The sequence below is a fragment of the Pleurodeles waltl genome, chromosome 8 (genome assembly GCF_031143425.1).
Source record: "Pleurodeles waltl isolate 20211129_DDA chromosome 8, aPleWal1.hap1.20221129, whole genome shotgun sequence".
Classification (NCBI taxonomy): domain Eukaryota; kingdom Metazoa; phylum Chordata; class Amphibia; order Caudata; family Salamandridae; genus Pleurodeles; species Pleurodeles waltl.
The window spans coordinates 492,140,504-492,165,339 of NC_090447.1; positions in this window are offsets into that span (position 1 = coordinate 492,140,504).

The following is a 24,836-nucleotide window of genomic DNA, read 5'->3' on the forward strand; positions in this document are numbered from 1 at the left end:
TTTATTTTTATGACAATATGCCAAAAGTATCTCAGTGAGTACCCTCAGTATGAGGATGGCAAATATACACAAGATATATGTACACAATACCAAAAATATGCAGTAATAGCAAAAGGAAGTAATGCAAGCAATGTAAAGTTACAGTAGATTGCAATAGGAGCACATAGGTATAGGGGCAACACAAACCATATACTCCAAAAGTGGAATGCGAACCACGAATGGACCCCATACCTAGGTGAGCTTGTAGAGGGTCGCTGGGACTGTAAGAAAACAGTGAGGGTTGGAAAAATAGCCCACCCCAAGACCCTGAAAAGTAGGTGTAAAGTGCAACTATAACCCCCCAGAGAGCACAGAAGTCGTGATAGGGGGTTTCTGCAAGGAAGACCAACACCAGCAAAGCAACAACGGTGGATTTCCGGACCTGAGTACCTGTGAAACAAGGGGACCAAGTCCAAGAGTCACGACAATGTCGAGAGTGGGCAGATGCCCAGAAAATGCCAGCTGAGGGTGCAAAGAAGCTGCCACCGGATGGAAGAAGCTTTGGTTTCTGCAAGAACGAAGAGGACTAGGAACTTCCCCTTTGGAGGATGGATGTCCAACGTCATGAAGAAGCTTGCAGGGGTGTTCCCACGCAGAAAGACCATAAACAAGCCTTGCTAGCTGCAAGGATCGGGGTTAGGATTTTTGGATGCTGCTGTGGCCCAGGATGGACCAGGATGTCGCCACTTGGATGAGGAGACAGAGGGGGTGCCCAGCAAGTCAGGGAGCCCTTACAGAAGCAGGCAGCACCCGCAGAAGTACTGGAACAGGCACATAGAAGAGGAGTGAACCAGAGTCCACTCGAAGTCACCAAAGGGAGTCCTACGACGCCGGGGGACAGCTCAGAAGGTTGTGCACTGCAAGTTAGAGTCTCGGGGACCAAGGCTTGGCTGTGCACAAAGGAAATCCTGGAAAAGTGCACAGGAGCTGGAGCAGCTGCAAATCACGCATTACCCAGCAATGCAGTCTAGCGTGGGGAGGCAAGGACTTACCTCCACCAAACTTGGACTGAAGAGTCACTGGACTGTGGGAGTCACTTGGACAGAGTTGCTGAGTTCCAGGGACCACGCTCGTCGTGCTGAGAGGGGACCCAGAGGACCGGTGATGCAGTCTTTTGTTGCCTGCGGTTGCAGGGGGAATATTCTGTCGACCCACAGGAGATTTCTTCAGAGCTCCTGGTGCAAGAAGGAGGCAGGCTACCCCCAGAGCATGCACCACCAGGAAACAGGCGAGAAAGCCGGCAGGATGAAGCGATACAAGGTTGCAGTAGTCATCTTTGCTACTTTGTTGCAGTTTTGCAGGTGTCCTGAGCAGTCAGCGGTGGATCCTTTGGCAGAAGGTGAAGAGGGAGATGGAGAGGAACTCTGGTGAACTCTTGCATTTGTTATCTGAAGAATTCCCCAAAGCAGAGACCCTAAATAGCCAGAAAAGGAGGTTTGGCTACCTAGGAAGGAGGATAGGCTAGTAAGAAAGGTAAGAGCCTATCAGAAGGAATCTCTGACGTCACCTGATGGCACTGGCCACTCAGAGCAGTCCAGTGTGCCAGCAACACCTCTGTTTCCAAGATGGCAGAGGTCTGGGGCACACTGGAGGAGCTCTGGGCACCTCCCCTGGGAGGTGCAGGTCAGGGGAGTGGTCACTCCCCTTTCCTTTGTTTAGTTTTGCGCCAGAGCAGGGCTGAGGGATCCCTAAACTGGTGTAGACTGGCGTATGCAGAGATGGGCAGCATCTGTGCCCATCAAAGCATTTCCAGAGGCTGGGGGAGGCTACTCCTCCCCAGCCTTCACACCTATTTCCAAAGGGAGAGGGTGCGACACCCTCTCTCAGAGGAAATCCTTTGTTCTGCCTTCCTGGGCCAGGGCTGCCTGGACCCCAGGGGGGGCAGAAACCTGTCTGAGGGGTTGGCAGCAGCAGCAGCTGCAGTGCAAACCCTGAAAAGGCAGTATGGCAGTACCCGGGTTCTGTGGTAGAGACCCAGGGGATCATGGAATTGTCTCCCCAATGCCAGAATGGCATTGGGGTGACAATTTCATGATCTGAGACATGTTACATGGCCATGTTCGGAGTTACCATTGTGACGCTATACATAGGTAGTGACCTATGTATAGTGCACGCGTGAAATGGTGTCACCGCACTCACAAAGTCTGGGGAATTTGCCCTGAACAATGTGGGGGCACCTTGGCTAGTGCCAGGGTGCCCACACACTAAGTAACTTTGCACCCAACCTTCACCAGGTGAAGGTTAGACATGTAGGTGACTTATAAGTTACTTAAGTGCAGTGGTAAAGGCTGTGAAATAACGTGGACGTTATTTCAGTCAGGCTGCACTGGCAGGCTTGTGTAAGAATTGTCAGATCTCCCTTTGGGTGGCAAAAGAAATGCTGCAGCCCATAGGGATCTCCTGGAACCCCAATATCCTGGGTACCTCAGTACCATATACTAGGGAATTATAAGGGTGTTCCAGTACGCCAATGTGAATTGGTGAAATTGGTCACAAGCCTGTTAGTGACAATTTGGAAAGCAGAGAGAGCATAACCACAGAGGTTCTGGTTAGCAGAGCCTCAGTGAGACAGTTAGGCATCACACAGGGAACACATACAGATAGGCCACGAACTTATGAGCACTGGGGTCCTGGCTAGCAGGGTCCAGGTGACATATAACAAACATACTAACAACATAGGGTTTTCACTATGAGCACTGGGCTCTGGCAGGATCCCAGTGAGACAGTGAAAACACCCTGACATATACTCACAAACAGGCCAAAAGTGGGGGTAACAAGGCTAGAAAGAGGCTACTTTCTCACAGCACATCCATCTTCTCAGGTTGAGTTTGAGGTACTTATCTCTCATCAAGTTAGCAACATTAGTTATGCACATTTTGAATTTACGTTGGTGGTATTGGTGTCTTCTGAGGGGAATTAGATGATTTGGGTGTCATCGGCGTAAGAGATGATGATGAGTGCGTGGGTCTGAATGATGCTTACAAGAAGAGTCATGTATACGATGAAGAGAGTTGCGGGACTCCGCAGACGATGTCCTTGGGTTCTGAGGTGAATGGAGGGAGCTTGAGCCATTGGGGTCTTACGGTCAGACAGGAAGTTAACTAACTAAGAGCTTGGCCTTGGTCTCTGGTTTTTTTGATTCTGGAGATGACTGTGTGCACTAGGAAAGGACAGGATTACCCTGTAGAATGTGAATTGAGGCACATGCATGCCATACAACTTTCATACAGTACAGCAAGGTGGCTTACTGTGTAGTGTTGTGTGCATGCTGGATAAAAAAATAAAAAAACCTATGGTGCTAATAAGCACACATGTCATGAAAGACAGTACAGAAAGGACATTTGGTGTGTTGTGCTGTGTGAAAGATTGAGTGCAGGAATGTGTGCTCTGTAACAATATACAGTGCATTACAACTCTTGGCTAGTGCTGGAGCACAAACTGATGCCCATTGCAAATGCAGGCACTCTTGCAACATGGTACAAGAGTGCCTGCGGTAGTGCTTGGCAGTACATTGTTCATCAGTGCAAGCAGAGAGCAGGAACAATATTAAATGTGGCCCATTCCTGCCCTCTCCCTTTTCCATGCAGGCCAGTATAGCATGCTGCTTAGCTGTGTTGCATAGTGTGAAAGTAATAGAAATATGACTCCAAATGAATAATGAGGTTGTGAGACAAATATACACATATTGCCATGTAGAAAGTAACAATTGTAAAAGATGGGCATATTCACTTGTAGAAACATACATTCTATATGTCCCTATGTACTTGAAAGTTAAGGAAAATACAACCAAATGTAACAGAAATCACTTATGTCATATCCAATCATAGAATCTATGCAACATATGCCTATGTCTTTCAAGAGAGAAAAAACACATCTGCTGGATAGTAGCCTGTCTGTGATGTTGAATCTTGCCCCTCATGATTGAAGACATATTCCAGCAGTGCCTGGACATATCTGAAGCAGCTCCTTCGCTTTCAGCTAAGGAAGACAACATTGTTGGGTCTCCAGATGAACCAACGTGGACTGGACATGGAACACCAATATATCATATTAAAGTGAGGATTCTGAGGATTACCAAGTGACATTTCAATGGCTAGTGGTAGGAGTTCAGCAGCAAATGCTTGTTGAAAATCAAGTTGGGGATGGAGGCTAGAGCAGGCACTCTCAAAGGAGTTTGTAGGTGTCTCATCCCCAATAGGGAGTTGTCAAAACAAGTTTAAACACCTAATCTTGGTTGCATGGGATTGATGTCTCCTTAGCTGACATCACTGGTTTCAAGATGCAGAAGGACCAACAATACCAGCCTTTAACAGCTGACACCAGTGCGTTTGTTAGCCAACTAGGAGCCATCAATTCATCCATCCAGTTTTGAAAAGAGGACAGTTTTGCAAAGAGGCTTTAGGTAATTGTTTGGAAACCAAGATGGATTCCTTCATGGCATCAACATGTGCGCTCAATAGCAACATCATAGCTGTGTTGTCCAACCAGCAAGCCCTTGCCAGGGACTACCATGCTGCCTTACTGGCATTCATAAATGTAGTTGGGAACATGGGAATTACATCTACTGCCTCTGATGTTTGATTTTGGAGGCAAGTGCCATCAATCAAATGCCTACCATTCAACCATTACAACTTTCAGTGGAAGCAGAACACTCAGAGGAGGAAGATGTACAATGCCCCAGTTTCCAAACCAGAATTTCTCAATAAACCTTTATGTATGCCCCCTGGCCACTTTTATGATCTGTCCTGTGTAGGACATCACACCCCCTTCTTTGCTAACCGCTAGAGAACTGCATGTTTGTGAAGTATTTGATCTTGCCCACTTGCTTTTGAGAAAGTGTACTTATCTCTTGATGTAATGTGAGAATCTGAACCTGGTTAATAATAACTAAATACAAAATCCCATTACCAGATTTGTACGGTGTAATCTCAAAAGTCTTCATATACAATGTCCAAAAACCCCAAAGAACTCTCAAACCTAAAGAAGAGGGGCTTAAAGTAAATATGGATTTGAATATGGAATTACTACAATGACATCTATTGCAAGGGTGGAATGAGCCATGTATATTAACTCTACAGAACGTCAGAGTTAATCAACAAGCAAAATCATCTTGATGGACACACAGAAAGATGATTGTAAAGTACAAATACTTACCATCTCTAAAAATAATGTGTGAGGCATGTGACCCACAAAACACTGTTCTACTGATCCATATCTATGTTGCAAAGTAATTAGCTAAACATAATTATATAACTTGCATACCTCACTGCTCATACAAATGTTTATCAGCAATACATGACTTTGGATGCGTGTGCCAATACCGGTCAGATACTCATGCCCATGTTCCTCATAGAATAGAAATGCACTTGTGCCACCCAAGGGGGCACAAGGGTAACCTCATGACTAGAATGAGGAGATATATGGTTAAATCTTATTGTTGAATCCTCTTCGAAAGTGGGTTACATTATGCTTCACATTTAGCAAGAAGCAAATGCCTATGAGGATTGGTTTTGGCCAGGCAGGTGTCACTTCCTGCACAAAAATTAATTCAGGCATCAATGCAGGACCCCTTGCACTGTGGTGTAAGGGTGTTAGAGTGAGCTCTAGGCAACAGTTTATGTGCCAGCGCAGGCGGAGAGCAGCAATTTGGTGGATAATGGAAAATACAATACTTTCTTGCCCTCTCCCTTTCTTGTAGCACACCGCAGTAAGGAGACTACCTGTGCTGGGTGTCAAATTGGTAACTAAGACCCATTTCATGTGTTCAAAGTATGGATATGGGTGAAATCATAATTCAATGTGAGGAAGACCTACAGTTGTCAAGAAGAGTCTGACAATTAAACATTAAGCTGCTATATACTATGGACATTTTAATATTATGTACTCACCTAACTCAATAGTAGGAGATGCAAGCAAAGAAATACAAACCACTTAAAGAACAATGCAAAATGTATTTAAATAGAAGATATATTATATAAGAAGACTACCAAACCCTATCTAACCTACACTACCTATAATTTAAACTAGCCTATCCTACCTTATCTACAACTTAACCTACCTTAACAACTATTAACACCTGACAAGATTAACATCAACCTCGCACATCCCTTAATATACATAGGTCAATACAATACAAACATAAACAACATCCTGACCATCCATTACTAACACATATAAGCCTAAACAATGATATGTTTTTGTAGTATTTTGTAAAGATTGTTATATTTTTTAACTTATTTTTTTATAAACAAAAAACATTCACTCCCTCCCATGAAAACCCTTTACCATAATAAAAAAAATAACACTAAAACCTATCCAAAAGCACCTTGCTTAACTAAATCTAATCTAGTCTATCCCTAACCCTACATTAAATACCAACTAACTATGAACACTTAAAAACAATATAAATTGGGACATAAAAACAGAGACGGGGATGCGTTGAGTGACTATCATGGCTTAGATTTGCATGATATTTCAATAATATTCTGGTTTGCTTCTTCTGTTCATGGGCCATCGTGGCCTGTCGTTTGTCTATGGGATTCATTGTTGCTTCAAGTTTTTGGAACATATGGAATGTAGCATGTTCCTTTCTTCTGTGGACTCTTGGTGATTCCTGCACATGTGAGGGTTCAGGGGTGGGCTGTGCGCTGTTTGGCACCTGAGTGGACACTTGAGTGTAGGTATGAGCTGAGGGGTGTCTATTTTGGCTGGGATTTTGTTGGGGCAGTCCATGTGCCTGTTATAAGCCATCCCTCCCGCTGGCACTGCTGTCTTCTGGCATCATGGAGAGGGTTAGGTTGCAGTTACAGGTGAAACGCGTTACCTGTTAGTACGGGACCGTATCAAGTACATTGAGGCAAGAGATAAAACTGATTAAACATTTATATTGATCTTGGACTCCTTGTATAGTCATATTTTGCTGCTTTCTAGCTTTACTCCGAGATGACCCAGGTGCCACTTAATAGATCTAATTAGGTTGAGCATTACCATGTGGGCAGATTCGTAATCCTAAATTACAGATTCTAATACTTTCTTCACACAAGTGCTCACTGAGTGGCACCTTGGAAGTCTACCTACCTATTTCTATAGGTCTTGTCTGTTGTATGTCCGCTCACTACCACCGAGTGTGATCTGATTGTGGCCCCAACAAAACCACATGGGACGACTCCTGGTGGCCCACCGCCCTAGGCCCGCACACCCCCCGTAACCCACGCAACCTCGCCATCATCCTCGACCCCTCCCTCTCCATGACACAGCAAATCAATGCTCTAACCTCCTCCTGCTTCCACACACTCCGCACTCTAAAAAAACCCTTCAAATGGATCCCCCCAGAAACCAGAAAGACAGTTACTCACACACTCTTCAGCAGCAGACTGGACTACGGTAGCGCCCTTTACGCCGGCACCACACTCAAACTCAAACGCAAACTCCAAAGAATCCAGAACACAGCCGCGTGCCTCGTCCTTGGCCTCCCACGCCATGAACGAATCTCACCACACCTCAAATCCTTTCACTGGCTCCCCATAGAAAAGAGAATCACATTCAAGATCCTCATCCACGCACACAAATCCCTCCACAACACCGGCCCAACCTACCTCAATGAAAGAGTAAACTTCCACACTCCCACACGCAACCTCCGATCAGCCGACCTCACCCTAGCCACAGTCCCCTGCATCCAGTGCACCACACACAGGAGGCAGGTCTTTCTCCTACCTCGCCCCCAAAACCTGGAACACCCTCCCCACCAACCTTCGCAAAACCAAAGACCTACTGGTTTTCAGAATGAACCTCAAGACATGGCTGTTCTACCAGTGACCCTCCCTGGCCCTCCCCCTGGTATCCCCCCCTCCAGCGCCTTGAGACCCTCATGGGTGAGTAGCGCGCTCTACAAATTTTTTGATTGATTTATTGACCGTAGCATGGTGTGTTTATGAAAATTGCAAGACACACCTAAACTGTAAATAATATCATTTTCTCTATTTTCTATTTGGGTTGGTTGATAAGTGACAGGAAAGACTACCACTGGTGCCCAATATTTGTAATGCTTAAATGACTTAGGAGTTTCCCTTACACTATCATGTAGTTTGGTTTACTGGTCCTGACAAATTGCCATGATCTTTCTGAGAACAAAAGTAGGAAACATGTTGACCACTCTTTATTTACAACATGAAAGCCACTCTTAACCATTGTTTTAACAAGCGGCGAGACCATCTGTGTTCTTTAATCATAACAAGGGAGCCCTGTATTAAAATTATATTTTGGGCATCTTTTAGTTATTTTTACAATCTCCCATATAATCCTGGCAATTTAAAGAGATCTTCGGCAAAGTGCCCCCACTGAGGGGCCCATTGGATATTACAGCGTCGGCCCAATGAGGAGCTCAGCAATGTCTTAAGGAAATCTCACTGGATGGGCAATTCCAGTAAGCAATACATCCTGACCTCAAAAACGAACTAAAAGACAACATAAATGACTAAGAAAAGCTAGAAAGAATCAACCAGAATATAAGGATGGAACATGGAAAAGAATACTTATACTGTGTTTGCACTGAATTTTAACTCTAATTCAGTGCAAAATTAACTCCACATTTATACTTTGGTGCTAGACCCATCTAGCGCCAAATTTATGGAGTTAAAGTCATTTTTTGGACGTTGAAACCTACCTTGCCTTAATGAGATGCAAGGTAGGCGTTCCCGTGCAAAAAATGACTATATGGCCTTAACACCATATTTATACTCCTGTGTAAAACTGGTGCACAGGAAGGAGGAGGGGTCAAAAAATGGTGCAAAACTTGCTTTGCCCCATTTTTTAACGCCTGGGTCAGGGCAGGCGTTAGGGGACCTGTGGGCCTATTTCCATGGTGGAACACCATGGAATAATCCCACAGGTCCCCTCCCCAGGCCCCAGGGACAGCTCACCCACACCAGAGGGACAGCAGAGGATGGGGGGCCCCATCCCTGGTAAGTATAGGTAAGTGCAGGTGATAATTTTTTTTTAAGTGCCATTGGGGGCCCTGAATTGGGCCCCTCTACATGGCACTGGGTGCAATGGCCATGCCCAGGGGACCCTGGTCCCTGTACTGGCCATCGGGTTGGTGGGCATGACTCCTGTCTTTTCAAAGACAGGAGTCATGTGGTATGGATTGTTTTGCGTCAGAAAATGATGCTAGGCTGGTAAGAGTCATTTTTTTTTACTCAAACCTGCCTAATGTAATTTTTTTGGTGCAAAACCCCCTTCTTCCACACCGCCTTCCCCAACCGTCCAATGTCATTTTGTTTTTTTACGTTGGCCTACCCTTTGCACCAACTTGCACCATTCCATAAATATGGTGACCTGATGGTGCTCAGAAATGGTGCAAGCCGGTGCTAAACATTTTGGAATGGAAATAGGCCCACAGGTCCCATAATGCCTGCCCTGATCCTAGTTTTATATAATGGTGCAAAGCAAGCTTTGCACCATTATTTGACCCCTCCTACCCCCTGTGAGTGATTTTAGCATTGGGGATAAATACGGCGCTAAGGCCATAGAGTCATTTTGTGCACGGTAACACCTACTTTGCATCTCATTGACACAAAGTAGGTTTCCACATCCGAAAAAGGACTTTAACTCCATAAATTTGGCACAAGATGGGTCTAGCGCCAAAGTATAAATATGGAGTTAGTTTTACACTGAATTTGCGTCAAAACAAGTGACGCACATTCGGCCCAAAACAAGTATAAATATGCCCCTAAGTGTTGACAACTCCTGTTGGAATGTCCAGATACAGGTGTCTTCAAATGTAAAACTTCATGACCAGCAGGGAGTGCAGCTGGTAAATTCGTTGGAATATCTCAAATTACAGGTCCTAAATTGAAGATTCCAAGGAGATTCTCCACCAAGCTATAGTTATCATGGCCCTAACTCATGTTGTATTTTAGATTATACCTTAATTACATTACCTCTGACTCCTCTGGTACGGCAATTTAAAATAAAATACAGCACATCCAGTGACCACTCCTATCAAATACTCATGCTAAGGTCCTCTCTACTTGTGTACCCCCAAGTTCCGGTACAGATGGGCTCTATAGAGTCAATGAGCTTGAAGAGACTACACTGGTCATCTGAAGCACTACCTTATCTTCATCTGCCAAGCTGCTGATCCTGGAGAGTCTCAAGAATCATGGTTATATGTTGGATGTCTGGGAAGATTTTGGAAGGAAAATGCTTGACCAGCATTCCTCCCTTACCCTGCCACGGCACGCTCAACGAACCAGCCAAACCACTCCTGCTTGTCTTTCAAAATCAAGCTACCTTCTTAAAAAAGCACCAAAGGAAGTTGGTGAGATGTCTGAAGGCACACCCAGGCAATCAGCACCTCTAGGAACAACTGAAGAATACAATAAAAGAATATAAAAGGCAAATACAGAAGGAAAAAGCCAAAGGCAAGAGTTTCTTTTGGTTAAAATTAATACATGCTGCGAAAGAAGAAAAAAATAACCAGAAAATTCTGGGATTTCATTAATCATTTATATACCTGAGGGAACTTAATTAATAACTCAAACATCACTAAAAATGACTTGTTGAGCTACCTTAAGACAGTTTTCTCAATGAAGTGCAAACCCTGTGGAATTACCCCCCCCCCTAGTAATATCATGGATACCAGGTAGGGGATATATTCTCACTGTGAAAGATGGAGAGACTGCTGACCTTACTCTGTCCACTGTCAGAACATACAGAACACTCCTTAAGGCCCTCCGAGAAGGGGCCCCTGGGCTCAATGGCATTCCACAAGCTAAGCTATCATTAGAGAAGAAGCTGTTTTTTAGTCAGGAATGCTGACCTTCCTAAACCAGGAAGCAAAACTAGGAGGAGCAATCCTAGAGACCTGGCGAGGCTCTATAATTAATCCAATCTTTAAGGGAGGTAACAGAGATAATATGACTGACTACAGGTTAAGTGCCCTTATTGATGTTGAGGCAAAAATCTTAGCCTCCCTGCTCCTCGCTGAATGAACAGCATGGTAAGAAAAATACAGTATTATTCCACCCAACCAAACAGGTTTCAGAAAAGGGTTGGGCAGTGTTAATGCTCAAGTTTTACTAATACATATTCATGTACTTTGAACTATGAATCTGCATAAAGTTTGACTTAACATAGAAAAATAATGTGCGACTTGGAAAAAGTGCCCATTTGAGTGATCACGAAGTGTCTTTATTAAAAGCTTATCAATATTAAATGAAGTATTTACACTAAGAAAATGTAGAAGTAGGATGTATTAATGAATTTGTGTTATGTATTTGATTTATTAATTGTAGGCCTTAAGTAAGCGAGATTTGGGCCTAGTTTGCACAGTCTCATGTTAAGGTGTACTGTTCTACTAAATCGTGGGAAATGTATAACTAGAGAAATTAATTCATGTATTATTTCTCCACTGTGTTGACCAAACTTTAGCAGACGTCTTTAACTTTCTCATGAGAACTGCTTGCTACAACATTGTTTACTAGTTATTGAAACTTTGTATAGTTGATGCATGAGACAGTAATGTTCCCAGGAGCCAACAATGGATGCACTGACTGGAGTACAGATGGATACTAAAATGTTACCTGATGAGCCTGATGGTGGGAACAGAAGAAGAAGAGCCAATCATTCACATGTGAAAGACAGTTCATCTATATCTTAGATTTAAGTTTTATTCTATTTTACTAATTGACAACATAGAATTCTTTGACCAATGGCAACGTGGGAAGTCCTTTAGACGATTTTAACTTAACCCGACTGCACAGAGAGGACACTCACTTCTATTGTACCTACGCAGCGGTGTGCTCATTGCTATTATTGATTCCTCCTGAAATAATCTACTTAAGTTAATTGCTTAGGCTTCTGATGCTGAATGCTGATCCCTTAGACATTGCTTTATGATGGTTTGGAGAACTTAGAGTCCCCATTTCTGAACCATTCCCTTACATGGCCCGTCGCTGATGCTGACCGAGCAGATGTCCAACTGACAAAGAGAACTGCATCTTGCTGAGGAGAGGTTAACATATGCTAATGCTCCTGTTGTAATTTTGTCTTTTGTTTCTAGGTAACAACCGCTGTTTTGATAGAGCCATAGCTAGATTTTTTCCAAATTTATGTTGACTAAAATTGTTTTGCATGAAGCCCAAACATGCTATTCTAATCCGGAAGTTAGTAAGGGGAAACCCTGACAAGTTAACAATTGCTTATAACTAATTACTTGATTTTGCTCAGTTGCTGAACCTAGATGTATGCTATTTCCATTGTGCAGCTACTTCTATTGCTAATTTGTACTGTGCCTCTAGAATGTTTAGTTATCAATGCATTAATTAAATTGAGATTATTTAGAAGGTTTGGTCAATCAATGTTGTTCTTGTATGTGTATCAGATGGTTTTGAGACTAATTTACGTCATATTAGCATTTTTAATCTTGGGAAACAAACTTTCTAACTTTTACTAAATGGTGTGGTTATTCATGACCTGATGGGTGACGGTGCATGAAGATTATTGACTCCAAAGGTAGTTACCATTGTTTATTGATGATCTGTGTCGTACTGGGATTTATGGTGGGAATTTCTCTGACATGTCCCCTTATCAATTAAAGATAAGAAACCAAATAAGGTCAGATGCGCTAAAAGCACCACAACAAACATTCTAACAACCTCCTTCCTTGCACAGCAGAGCAGACGGTGGCATAGGAAGTTACATCTTGGCTTCATTGATATCAAGGCTGCCTTCGACCAATTGAACAGACAGCTGCGTTGGAGAAAAGTAAAGCAATGGGGTCTCCCAGCTCCCCTCTTGAATAATCTCCTTAAACTTTGATACATGGGTACCAATAAAAATTGGAGATGGCACGAGGCTCTCAAGGAAAATCTTCACAACCCTTGGTTTAAAACAAGGCTGTGTGCTTGCCCCACACCTGTTTAACCTGTTCATGGCAGACCCGACCCCCAGCTTTGGTCCCTGAAAATGTTCACCCTCCCAACTGGATCAAGACATCTGTCTAAAGCACAAAGTATCATAGACCTGTTTAAGTTTTATGTCTAAAGTCTTTTTAAGATCAGATGTGAAATTAGACTTTGGGGGTCAAGATATTCTAAACATATTCCAACATTTTAGAACCTTTAGTAGGCTTGTATTGGCATGGTTTTAACTCTCAGGTAATTAATGAATGATGTGTCATAGCTAAGCACTCTGAACGCTTGGAATGATTAAAACAGTATAATTTTTTACCCCTTTAGTGCAAGCTGAGATAACACCAGCTGCTTTTTGGATAATTGGATTAAGCCATCAGCCAATCGCAGAAGGGTCTTGTAGGCTCTTTTAAGTCTTATGTTCAAAGACCTATAATGATGAGTTGTGCAATTAGATGTTGGGGATTAACTTAATCTATACAGTATCAGTTGGAGTTATATTTTAGAAGGTTTTCCTGGGTGTGTTCTCAATTCTCATGTAAACAATGAATCATGAGTTACAGCTAAGCATTTTGCACTTTTTGGATGACTAAAATAGCAAAATTCTTAAACCCCTTCAGAAATGCAAAAATTGCACCAGCTGAAATCTGGATAATTGGACTAAGACATCTTTTTAATGTACATGGCGCAAGAGGCTTTCTTAAGACTTATATTTTATGATTTGGAGTCTAGGAGGTACGGAACAGCTAAAATGTAAAACAGCAGTGTGTGCCCGTTTTTTTTTCTTTTAAAAAATATAATTACCTTGTAAAGGAATTTTAAATCACAGTGAAATGTTTTTATTATGTAAATTGTATAAGTGTTATAGTTTCAACTAACTGAAACAATAAATTCATTCAATCAATCAATTTCTAAATGTCTTTAGATTAAATCAGTTGTACTCCATCAGTGCTGATCAGTGGACTTAAATTTTACTATCTACTAGAAAAGATCAATCATCTTCATGTATATATATGAGATTAACTTGGGAAGATTGTTATCATGTGTATGTGTATATATTGAATAATCCCTATGCATTTTGGGCTGTTGCCCTTTGCCAGGGGATGAGCAATCCTAAGAAGCAAACACGATTAGTAAACAAACATGGAGTCCCTAGGCACTGAAAATAAATCTGTGTGTTGATCATCTCTCTAGTGGCTTTGTTAATAACTGTTTGTGGTGTTCATCTAATTAAGTCAACTTTGCATTATGTTGTGCAAAACCGACCAGTCATCATGCATAGACCGAAAAAGTGTTTTCCTAAGATACTGCGAATTAACAATGGGTGATTGAACAAATCAAAATGGTAAGTGTTCATAACAAACATTTTGTGCAAAAGCTTGCTTAATCGTATGTATGTACATGTATGATACATGCCTAGCAAGCTTCAGCATTGAGCTATGATGCCCTTCGTGGACAAAATGATAAAGGCACTGTAATCCGAATGACCCATTGTGACTATGTTTGACAGTAATCAGCATAACGTAAACTCAATTAATAATGCACTGTTACTAATTCAGTAATAGTGTTATGTCCTGCCATGCTGCCGTTGTAATCTAGTTGAGGTGGTGTATAAATAAAATATAACAGTCATGAGAAATAGGAGCTCGCCTGCAACATTAACCAAGAACTAACCATAATAATGCCCAAGTGATCGTATGTGTGGGGGAGCGTACCAAACGAGATAAGTTTGTTACAGTTAATGGACTGAAGTTTTGTGATCGGTACACCTACTTCTCGTTATATATGCATGGTGCAGGGACCCTAAGTAGGTAAACATAAGAATAGGTGGCAAAAAACTAATGACAACTCCATGTAAAATCTTCAGTTTCAGTAACGGTAGCCTAAAACAATTTAGAAGACAATACCATGATGTTCTACAGTGTACATAAAGATATAAATGCATATGTAATATATACCAGATTTCTAACAAGAAGAAATATTGTTTAAGATTACATGTGATGTGGTATTTATATCTGTAAGAAGGTAAAGCATAGGACTGCTGCAACTGGGCATTTTACTAAAGTGAGGTCATTCATGTACATAAACGTCCGCTATTATAAGAAGCAGCTAAATTCCAGTTGATCATTGAGTCCTTTGGGATTGAGGGTATCCAATCTTTTGATCCAATGGATTTTGTTTTGCACTAACAGTTTTCTACTGTCCACACCCTCTCTTGGTTGAACTGTCTCCAGGATGGTGAATCTCAGCTGGCTAATGCTGTGACCATGGGTGTTGAAAGGGATGGCCACTGTGGATTTCTCATTCTTTGTCAGCATGATACGTTTGTGTCCAGTTATCCTGTATTTTGTTTACATTCAGTCCTTCCAATATATGCCACATGGGCATTTAAAAAATTTCAAAAGGTACATAACATTTTTAGTATCACAAGTTGCTCTGGTGTAAAGTCTGATTTGTGTACCTTTCCATGAATGTGTCATGAGAACGTCTTTATTAAAGTTGCAATTACCTCTGTTTGAACAGGCCATGGTTCCTTTGTGTTTGTCAGTGTGTTGTTACTTCATTTGATGTTCAAGTAAGTCCTTTAGAATTTTAGGTCTTTCATAAGTCAAGAGAGGGGGGTTGGCTGAAAATGCCCCAGAAATCATCTTCAGTTTGTAGGACTGAGCAATGTCTCAGCATGATCTTCTTGAGGCTAGAGCTCCTGGTGCAGTATTTCAGCACGTAAACCATTCTGCAAGTTTCTTTGGACAGATTTTTGGGTGTTCAAAGACCTGATCTGTCTTTGGTATTGGCCTGTTCAATAGTGTTTTCCATTACTGTATTTGGCTATGCACATAGCTGACCATTATGTAGTTAACAAGTGTTTCAGGTGTTACAAATGTTATTCTAACAATTTGTGCATATGTGCAATAGTTCTCAGTCCCCACACAGTTACCACTTTGGAAAGGCTTTGTGACATGGTTGCTAAGGATATTACCAAATGTGTATGTTTACATTTCACTACTCTTACACACTCACACATAGTTGTATTTGGAATATGCTTCTTGACCACTGTAAGTTTGGCATGAACCTCCATCACCTCATGTGGCACAAGTGGACCTAACAACATTCACAAAAATAAGGCTTTCTATGTTGAGGACTCACAGATTCACTTGTCGTATATGTATTGTCCATGTGTTACTTGTAACTGAATAAAATAAATTGTGTGACTTTGGCATGTCTCAATGGATAGTTAAACCTAGGCCTATGGCATGGCATAATAGAGACTGATGTGAACTCTTATATGAGCTTTAGAATAGGATTTAGGTATGCCAAGATTGTCATCATTGACTTAGCTTCATCCACTAGACGTCAGACTCCTTTTCACTCACACATAATTCAGGACTGTTTTGTGATTTGTGTTCATGCTGCTGATGATGTACCTGTATGATTGTATGAGTAAGTTCTACAAATGTGGCTTATTGCCAGACCAAATAATAGGATGTGTTTGGTTTGTTCTTCTGAGTTCTCAAGCTTTCCCATCACTCAGAAAATATGCCACACCAGTGCTTGGGTCTCAACATTTTAAGTTCAGTGTGATTACCAGTATACAATTGGCATTGATTGTGAGTTGGTTTGTATGCAGAAAACGATGTATATATAACTTTGCACATGGACATGTTTGACTTTTTTAAACTTCACAGATTATTACTGTATTTAAAAGATACAGCTGTAGCGACACGTTTGGCTTTTTAAGTAAATGTGATGAGTACTCTACCACTTGTTTAGAATTTTCACTATACATTTTCTTCATACCTTGGTGTGGGATCCAGTACATAATTGCCTTCAACATGGATATGTCAGATGGATCTATGCACTTCTACATTACTCATTGGGTGTTGGGCCTTCTAATCTAGCATTTTTGTGACAATCACTACAATACACAGCAGAATGTTGCATCTGAGTGAGACATGATTTTCCATGAGTGTCATATGTTTAATAGTCCACATGGGGACTTGTGATACACACATCTTACACTGACAAAGTTTAAGTCATTACAAGGCAATTTTGTATTGTGAAGTTAAATGATGGAAATGGTGTTTGTATGTTAAAGCGTTGACAACCTAACAGACATTGTGATGTCATGGTGATGCCATGGGATTATATTTTATGTTCAATAAGTAATTTTTAAAAAGTATACATTAAGGGTGATGTATTTATGTTAGGTATGAAATGTGGCCATTTCAATGAGCATTTCTTGATTGTGGATCTGATGTCACACATGCCTTATTCATACATCTTCACATCTTTTTGATGACTGTCACAGTGATTAGGTCATTATTTTTAACAAAAATAGAGCCAAGAAGATATTTTGATATGTGACAATTGATTTATTTTTACAACTCACAAATCATGGATGAGTGACAAGTGATTTGACAAATATTATGAAAAAATGTGCAATTATTTGGTCACATCTCACATGACCTTCCATTGTGTGCTCAATATCCATGTTGCTTGAATGTGGATTTACCTTAAAGAAATGAAAGAGAAGAGGCTTTTTGCAAAACAGGAGTAGTTGGTTTAATTAAACACAGCGGCCGGGAGAGCAGTACAGGGAGGTCTGACGGCTGACTCTGAAAGTTACATTGTTCTGAGCACCATTATATACAATTCTCAAAAGGTCATAAAACAATTCTATGCATTCTTAGTAGAAAGGAATCCACGACTAGTCATGAAGTCGTAAATCTGACCATCTGATAAAGTGAGCATGTGGGTCTTGGCCTTGTGTGGATATATTGTGGGCCAGAAGGCAACATATCCAGATGATTGGCATGGAGAGCATGCGATCCCTGCTGTATGTGTAGTGTGTTCTGATTGGCTGAGTGTTGCTAACTTTATGTGGCATCTACCATTGAGGGGGTTTTGGAAAAATGCTCCCCTCTAGCCAAATGTGTTTTATTGGGGGCCAATCTTCTATGACTATTGTTGTGTTGCTGCCTAGCTGAGTGATTGATCAGGGTTTTTCTTGTTTGTACGTTTGTCTACGGGCTACGTGTCACCACACCTGTGATCTGTCAATCGTTTGCTTCAGGACTAGGTTGCAAGGCTTGCCTGCCCATGCATTTCTAACTCTGGGTTGATCCGGGGGATAAACCAGTTGCTGTGGAGCTCAGCGATCATGTTATCTCTAGCTGTATGTGCTGGTAAACACAATTGGGGTAAGGCTATTTTGACTAGACTGTGCTGCATGATGGGTTTCCCTCTGGGTATGTGTCAGTATAGAAGGTTGTGCACAGTTTGTGTGCAATCCATGGTTAACCATCACCTTTTTTTGTCAGGAAGTGCTGTTTCCTGCAATTCCGTCAAGTATAATCTTGACGTTTCAGTGTATGGCTTGTCATGTGATGGTCCCGTCTCCATAGTTTGCAGAGAGAGGAGTATGTGTGTGTGTTTGATCATTCCGTAAGCCACCTTTTTAGTAATCTGGTCAACTAATGCAGATTTGAAGTCACTGTCCCTGGTTTGAGCAGAACATTTTACCATGGGTATGCACATGGGTAAATTAACACATCTATTAACAGCTTTATGATATCTCTGTGTGCAACGGGGGCCATTTAACCTTAGAAACCCCTGTCTTCTCCAGCTGCTGAAGCTAGAGTGCACGGTGGTGGTGACATAAGCAGAGTTTGAGTAGATAGCTACCGTTTTCCCTGAGCTCTGGATGAGGGCTTCATTTAATGCAAGCCTCTGCCATTGCTATGTCCTCTGTTTCAAAGGACTCCTCTCTGGGCCAGGACCATCTGAACCTGTTCCTCTCCTTAATTCAATCTGCTAGCAGGATGCAGAATGGATGGGCAAAGCATTTCCCCTCCTCTATCACTATTATCTCTCTCGGAGTCAGTCGGTAGTCACCAGATGCTTGGGCCTTGCAGCAGCCAACCTTGCCATTAGACCTCGGAAGGTTGGAAGTCCTTTCCCCTCCTTCACTAGTGGAGTCTCTGTCCCGAGCCACTATGATCCTCTTAATCACCTGAGAGTGCTCTAGTGGATGGTTTGGAGTGTATGCTTCCCACGCTATTGGGTTTGAACAACTGAACACGCTGGACGGTTTGTCAAATTTGGGGGAACACTAACGCCGACCTGAGATGGGGCTGGAATCATTTGTACCTGCCAGTCTGCTGGTACCCCAACCCTACATCTAAAACTTGCTGTCTGACGGGGGCCCTCCTGGCCCCATAACCAGCAGATTGATGTAACCTAGGGCAGGAACAGCTGGGATGGCAGGCATCAGAGAGAGCACCTCTGTACCTACATATGGTGGGGAAGGTGCAAAAGCCTTGCTTGTGGGTTCTGGGTGACTACATGTCAGGGCCACCTCGAAGACGGGCCACAGTTCTAACAGTGCCTCTCTTTTAGCTTTCTTTCATCCTTCAAATTTAGTCTGAATGTGTGGCCTTTTCTATTATGTTGGTGTTGAAGGCTCCCCCTCTAGCCAAGGGAGCGCTTGTGCTTTAGTATGTGTGTACCATTCATGGCAATATCTATCTAGCTTTTTAGTGTGTGGGGAATGTAGTTTGCATGTGGCTTAACAGCGACTCCATGGTTGGTTGGGAACCTTTCTTAAGGGGCTAGTATAGTTCTAACTTTTGAGTTTCAAATAACTGTAATTTGTACATGGGGAAGTATGTACACATGTTTATGCCGCCAAGAACTATTGGCTAGGAGCTCAACTTTAGACAGAGATGCATCAAAATGATATTTCACAAAATATAAAACAATGCATATGGAGGGTCACAACCTGAAAGAAAGTGCAATGGTGAACTCAATACATTATGAACTGTTTTTTTTAGCAGCAGAATAGCAAACATGGAATAACCATTTATGAAAGAAGAAGAATGACTTCTTCATAAGCACATTTAGACATTTAAGGAGACATGTCATTTCAACATGAAATATAATTACAATAATTTGTCAGCACCACAACATCAACAATGCAATGATTTAAAACCACAATGGAAATAAAAGAGAAGAGAGAAAAATGTGACAGAAAAAATTATGACTTTGTCCCCAAAAAAAACATTGCCCTCTCCTACCGCATGCCGCCCAATGTCGAGGGGAGGCTCTGCATGTTACACTGGACTAAGTGAGCACAATAGTCTGTCAATATTGGCTTGGGGCAAAGATAGCAACAATGTTATGCGTAGAAAAAGGTACAACTCAACACCTACAGGCCCTCCTCTACCAAGCACAAGCTACACCCAATCGCCACAATCCAACTCTTTTCCTAACATCCAAATTACACCCTGTTTCACACCCAGGGGCTTTGTGTACCATCTGTGTCACACCCAGCAGTCAAACCAAACAACACCTCTTACTCCTTTCAGGCACCAACAGTGTTTAAGAGAACAGTAGTATTGTGAAAACCCTTTTAGACTAAAAATAAGATTGAGATGTTGGCCCTATATCACACCCAGTGCGTACAATCTGTGTCACACCCAGCGGTCCAAGCGGTTCCCTGTATCACACCCAGTGGTCAAGTGCACAATCTGTGAATTGCCCAGTGGTCCAAGCGATGAAACAACAGTTTTCCCTTTCCTTGCCTTGTGTCGACTATCGTGAAGAGCTGACCTCCACAGATTCGCCTCCAAGGCCACCTTGCGACTACTCAGTTCAGACACATGAAATGTGCAGTATGTCACATTTCTGTCAGTGGCAAGATGCTCAGGTTAAATTCTTTGCTTTTTCCTAGTTTTCCATACGCCAAATAATAGGACTAAGGATTAGATGTCCATTACGCACTGATGACAGCTTCACCCAGGGGATTCAGCAGAAACTTCAATTAATTGCGGCATCTGCTCACATCTCTTGTTGCGCTGATGTGAATCCATACGGTTTGGGTACTCTTTATTCAGCTGCAGTTTGGCTCGAAAAACCAGTCTCTCCTGGATGGCTTGCCAAAATGTTCCTCAAATGTGGATTTACCTCATTGCACATATTGTACACAGTGTAAGACCTACAGCACATCAACATGCTAATATTGATGTTTAGCCAGAAAGTTAGTATGATAAGTAAGTTAGAATAATTGTATCAGCTAAATGAGATCTGCACTCAGAATGTATACAATGTATCCAACTTTGTATCATATTATCTTGCATACATTATGGGGGTTATTCTAACTTTGGAGGAGGTGTTAATCAGTCCCAAAAGTGACGGAAAAGTGACGGATTTACCACCAGCCGTATTACGAGTCCATTATATCCTATGGAACTCGTAATACGGCTGGTGGTATATCCGTCACTTTACCGTCACTTTTGGGACGGATTAACACTCCTCCAAAGTTAGAATAACCCCCTATGTGTATATAGGGAGGTACAGTGACATCAACTCTGACACTCACACATACATTTGTACTAATGCCACCTATGATGTCCTTGCATGTCTACATAACAGTTGCACAGCATTAGATTAGTTGACATGAGTTTGCATGGATATTTGCTTAGTAAATGTAGCTATTACTCAACATGTAACATGGCATTTTAAATTGGGATTCTTCATTCATAAGCTAATTCTTTCTGCACTGTATGTTGTGTTGATTAACTTAGAATGATACATATGTATTACAATGTTGCCCTATTTCGTGTGAGACCAAAATATATTGAAATTAGTACCATTGTGCTACAGACATGTACACAACACTTTCTGTCTCCACATGTATGTATGTGATTTTTCCTTGTTTATGAATCTCTACTTATATGCCTTGATACTTACACAATGTCTTTAGCATGAGAAGGTTTTAATTTTAATTTTGATTGTAAGTACTCTGTGATACCTTACCTTGGTTACATTTTCACCTAGGTTATTTCCTAGTGTTTAGCTATAACTACTATTGTAGTAGTAGTTAATGTATCATCAAATGCAATTTGTAACTAGGGCCCATGTTAATACCCGAAGCTTATAAGTTTCCAAACAGTACTTGGAGGAAGATGGTCCAGATGCATTGAAGGAGGATATTTCTTTGCTCTTGGCACACAGAACAAGCAGATCTCTAGGAAGGCCCACTTCTATTACCAGAAGAAACAAGACTTTGCAATGAAATACGTAAAAAGAATTCCACAAAAGAACAATGAATACTTCGTAGGTGAATGTGATGCTTTGGGGCTCAATACATTACAAAGAACAAGCACTGACAATGTCAATAGATTTGGCTTTAAAAGATGAATGTATATAGTATGGGAATTGATCTGTAATTCCATGGAAGAAAAGAACTGTAGAATACTATTTGTATAGTTTAAAAGGGCAGATAAGAGTTGCACTGTTAAGCCAAATGTGAAAATCCATATAGGTTAATGACTACCTTCCTCCTATTTGTGCTGCTGTCAGAGAAAAACAACATCAATTATCTAGCTACCTAAGATACTTTAATAGCATTTCAATGTCACTTGCGTGCCCCTGGAAAATCAATTCAAGTCAGAGATGCTTAATAACTAAAAAAAGATGATCACAGCTGCTGGAGGGCAAACCCTTTTTTGTGGAAGCACGCAACGTCTGCCCAATCAAAGCATGTACTCCTGGCTCCAAACATTTCGGCAGAGCCAAAGCCCCTTTCTAGTGATGAAAACAAAATTGTCTGGTGATAGATGCGTTGTCAAGCCAGACCATAATTACTCTGAAGAGCTCCTTGGAGATATTTAAAGAGATAGGACAGTGTATTTAAAGAAGTAGCACATTTTATTGAATAATTTATGGCCATACCTTGATTGTTTTAGGGTTGACTCTAAACATCTCAGTAATTTAATGCATATGTTGCCTCGTTTTTACTTTGGATTCTGAACTCCTTACTTTATCCCAGAATGTACCGGCTTAAACCATTTATTGCAATTAAAGCTGAATTAGCTTTTACAGGAAATTTAGTATGTTAAATATTGCTGTATAGAATCCTGCATTTAATGAACTCTAATTGTTTACAGGCAAAGGTGAAGAGCAGACTGCCTGGCCTTTTGCAGCCTATGTACAAGCCATGGGTTCAATCAGCAAGGCATGTGCCTTTGCCATTTAAGGCCTATGCCAGCCAATTGTAGAACTCCAGGGGCTCTAGACTTCAATAAAACATGTGATATTATCACAACTGTTGTGTAGTGCATGATAAGAAAATAAAATATAAAACCATAATGACCTCATATACAGTTGATCAGCAACAACTCACTTTCAGGGAAGTGAACACTAGGAAATCATAAGGATAAACTAGTATATAACAGATTGTCCTATTCTTCCCCTTTCCTATTCAGACCTTGATTAAAAATATTGATATTCTAATTAGGAGTTGCCCTTTTGTTAAGTATGGGGAAGGGTAGTGTGAATAATCAAGAATAAGGGGGTCATTCCGACCCCGGCGGGCGGCGGGCGCCGCCCGCCGGGCGGAAACCTCCAAAAGACCGCACCGCGGTCAAATGACCGCGGGGGTCTTTACAACTTTCCCGCTGGGCCGGCGGGCGATCTCAAAAAGATCACCCGCCGGCCCAGCGGGAAAGCCCCTGCAAAGAGGAAGCCGGCTCCGAATGGAGCCGGCGGATTTGCAGGGGTGCGACGGGTGCAGTGGACCCGTCGCGATTTTCAGTGTCTGCAAAGCAGACACTGAAAATCTTTGTGGGGCCCTGTTAGGGGGCCCCTGCACTGCCCATGCCAGGGGCATGGGCAGTGCAGGGGCCCCCAGGGGCCCCACGACACCCGTTCCCGTCAGCCTCTTCCTGGCAGTGTATAACCGGCAGGAACAGGCTGGCAGGAAGGGGGTCGGAATCCCCATGGCGGCGCTGCAAGCTGCGCCGCCATGGAGGATTCCCTGGGCCAGGGGAAAACCGGCGGGAAACCGCCGGTTCCCCTTTTCTGACCGCGGCTTTACCACCGTGGTCAGAATGGCCCGGGAAGCACCGCTTCCTCTGCCCTCCACCCTGGCGGTTTGAAACTGCCAGGGTCGGAATGAGGGCCTAAGTCATTAGCAAAGTATCTAATGTATTTTCAATTGGTAACTCATAAATGGTGTTTCCTTTTAAATAGTGAAAACCAAAATGCATTATGCAATAATTTTGACCCATTGCAAGATAAAAGGGAACACTACCAAGCATAGGGGTTATATTTATCAAGGGTTTTGCATCATGCGTGCACCACAAATCAGATGCAGAGTGATGCAAAGACTATAATGGGTCTTACTAAGTCACCCAACCCCACCTTGTTTAGCCCTGCATGGATTGGTAAATCTGAATTAGTGCAAGGTAGTGCAAGTCACTGCCTTGCATTACTTTGCACGGGTAGGTGTTCCATGGGTAGAGGGTGGATGTTCCAACACATCCACCCATGGATTCGTAATCATTCCCAGATTTACCAATACTTGTAGACCTGGTAATGAGTGAAAAACCTTATGTCTTCCAATAGAAGGAGAAATATCTTAATTTGTCCTTGATAGCATGATGTGTGCACATTAGAGCTGTGTGTATGTGTATTGCTGAAAGCATCCATTTCAAATTTAACATGGCAGATGGTCATGTGATATATTAATATATATATATGTATACAAACACACACGCACAGACCCACCCACAGATACACACACTTTGGATGATAAAATTATAAAATAAAAGTATTTGGACTAACTGACCGGACTGTACCACCCATTTCCTTGAACCACCCTAAGAATATCAGATACTTTTATGGGAGAGTGTTGCAGAAGAAGATCTTTGTACAATTAGTGTATGGTGACCAGACGGTATTGGATGAGCACCTGGAAGTGAGAGAGGAGCCCTTCTGGTTCCTTAAATAGGTGGAGGAATTGCAGAACCTCTGGTCTGTTCGGCATTGAGGGAACAATATTTAAAAAGTGCAGCAGAGGCAAGATCTGGGAGTTGCGGTAAG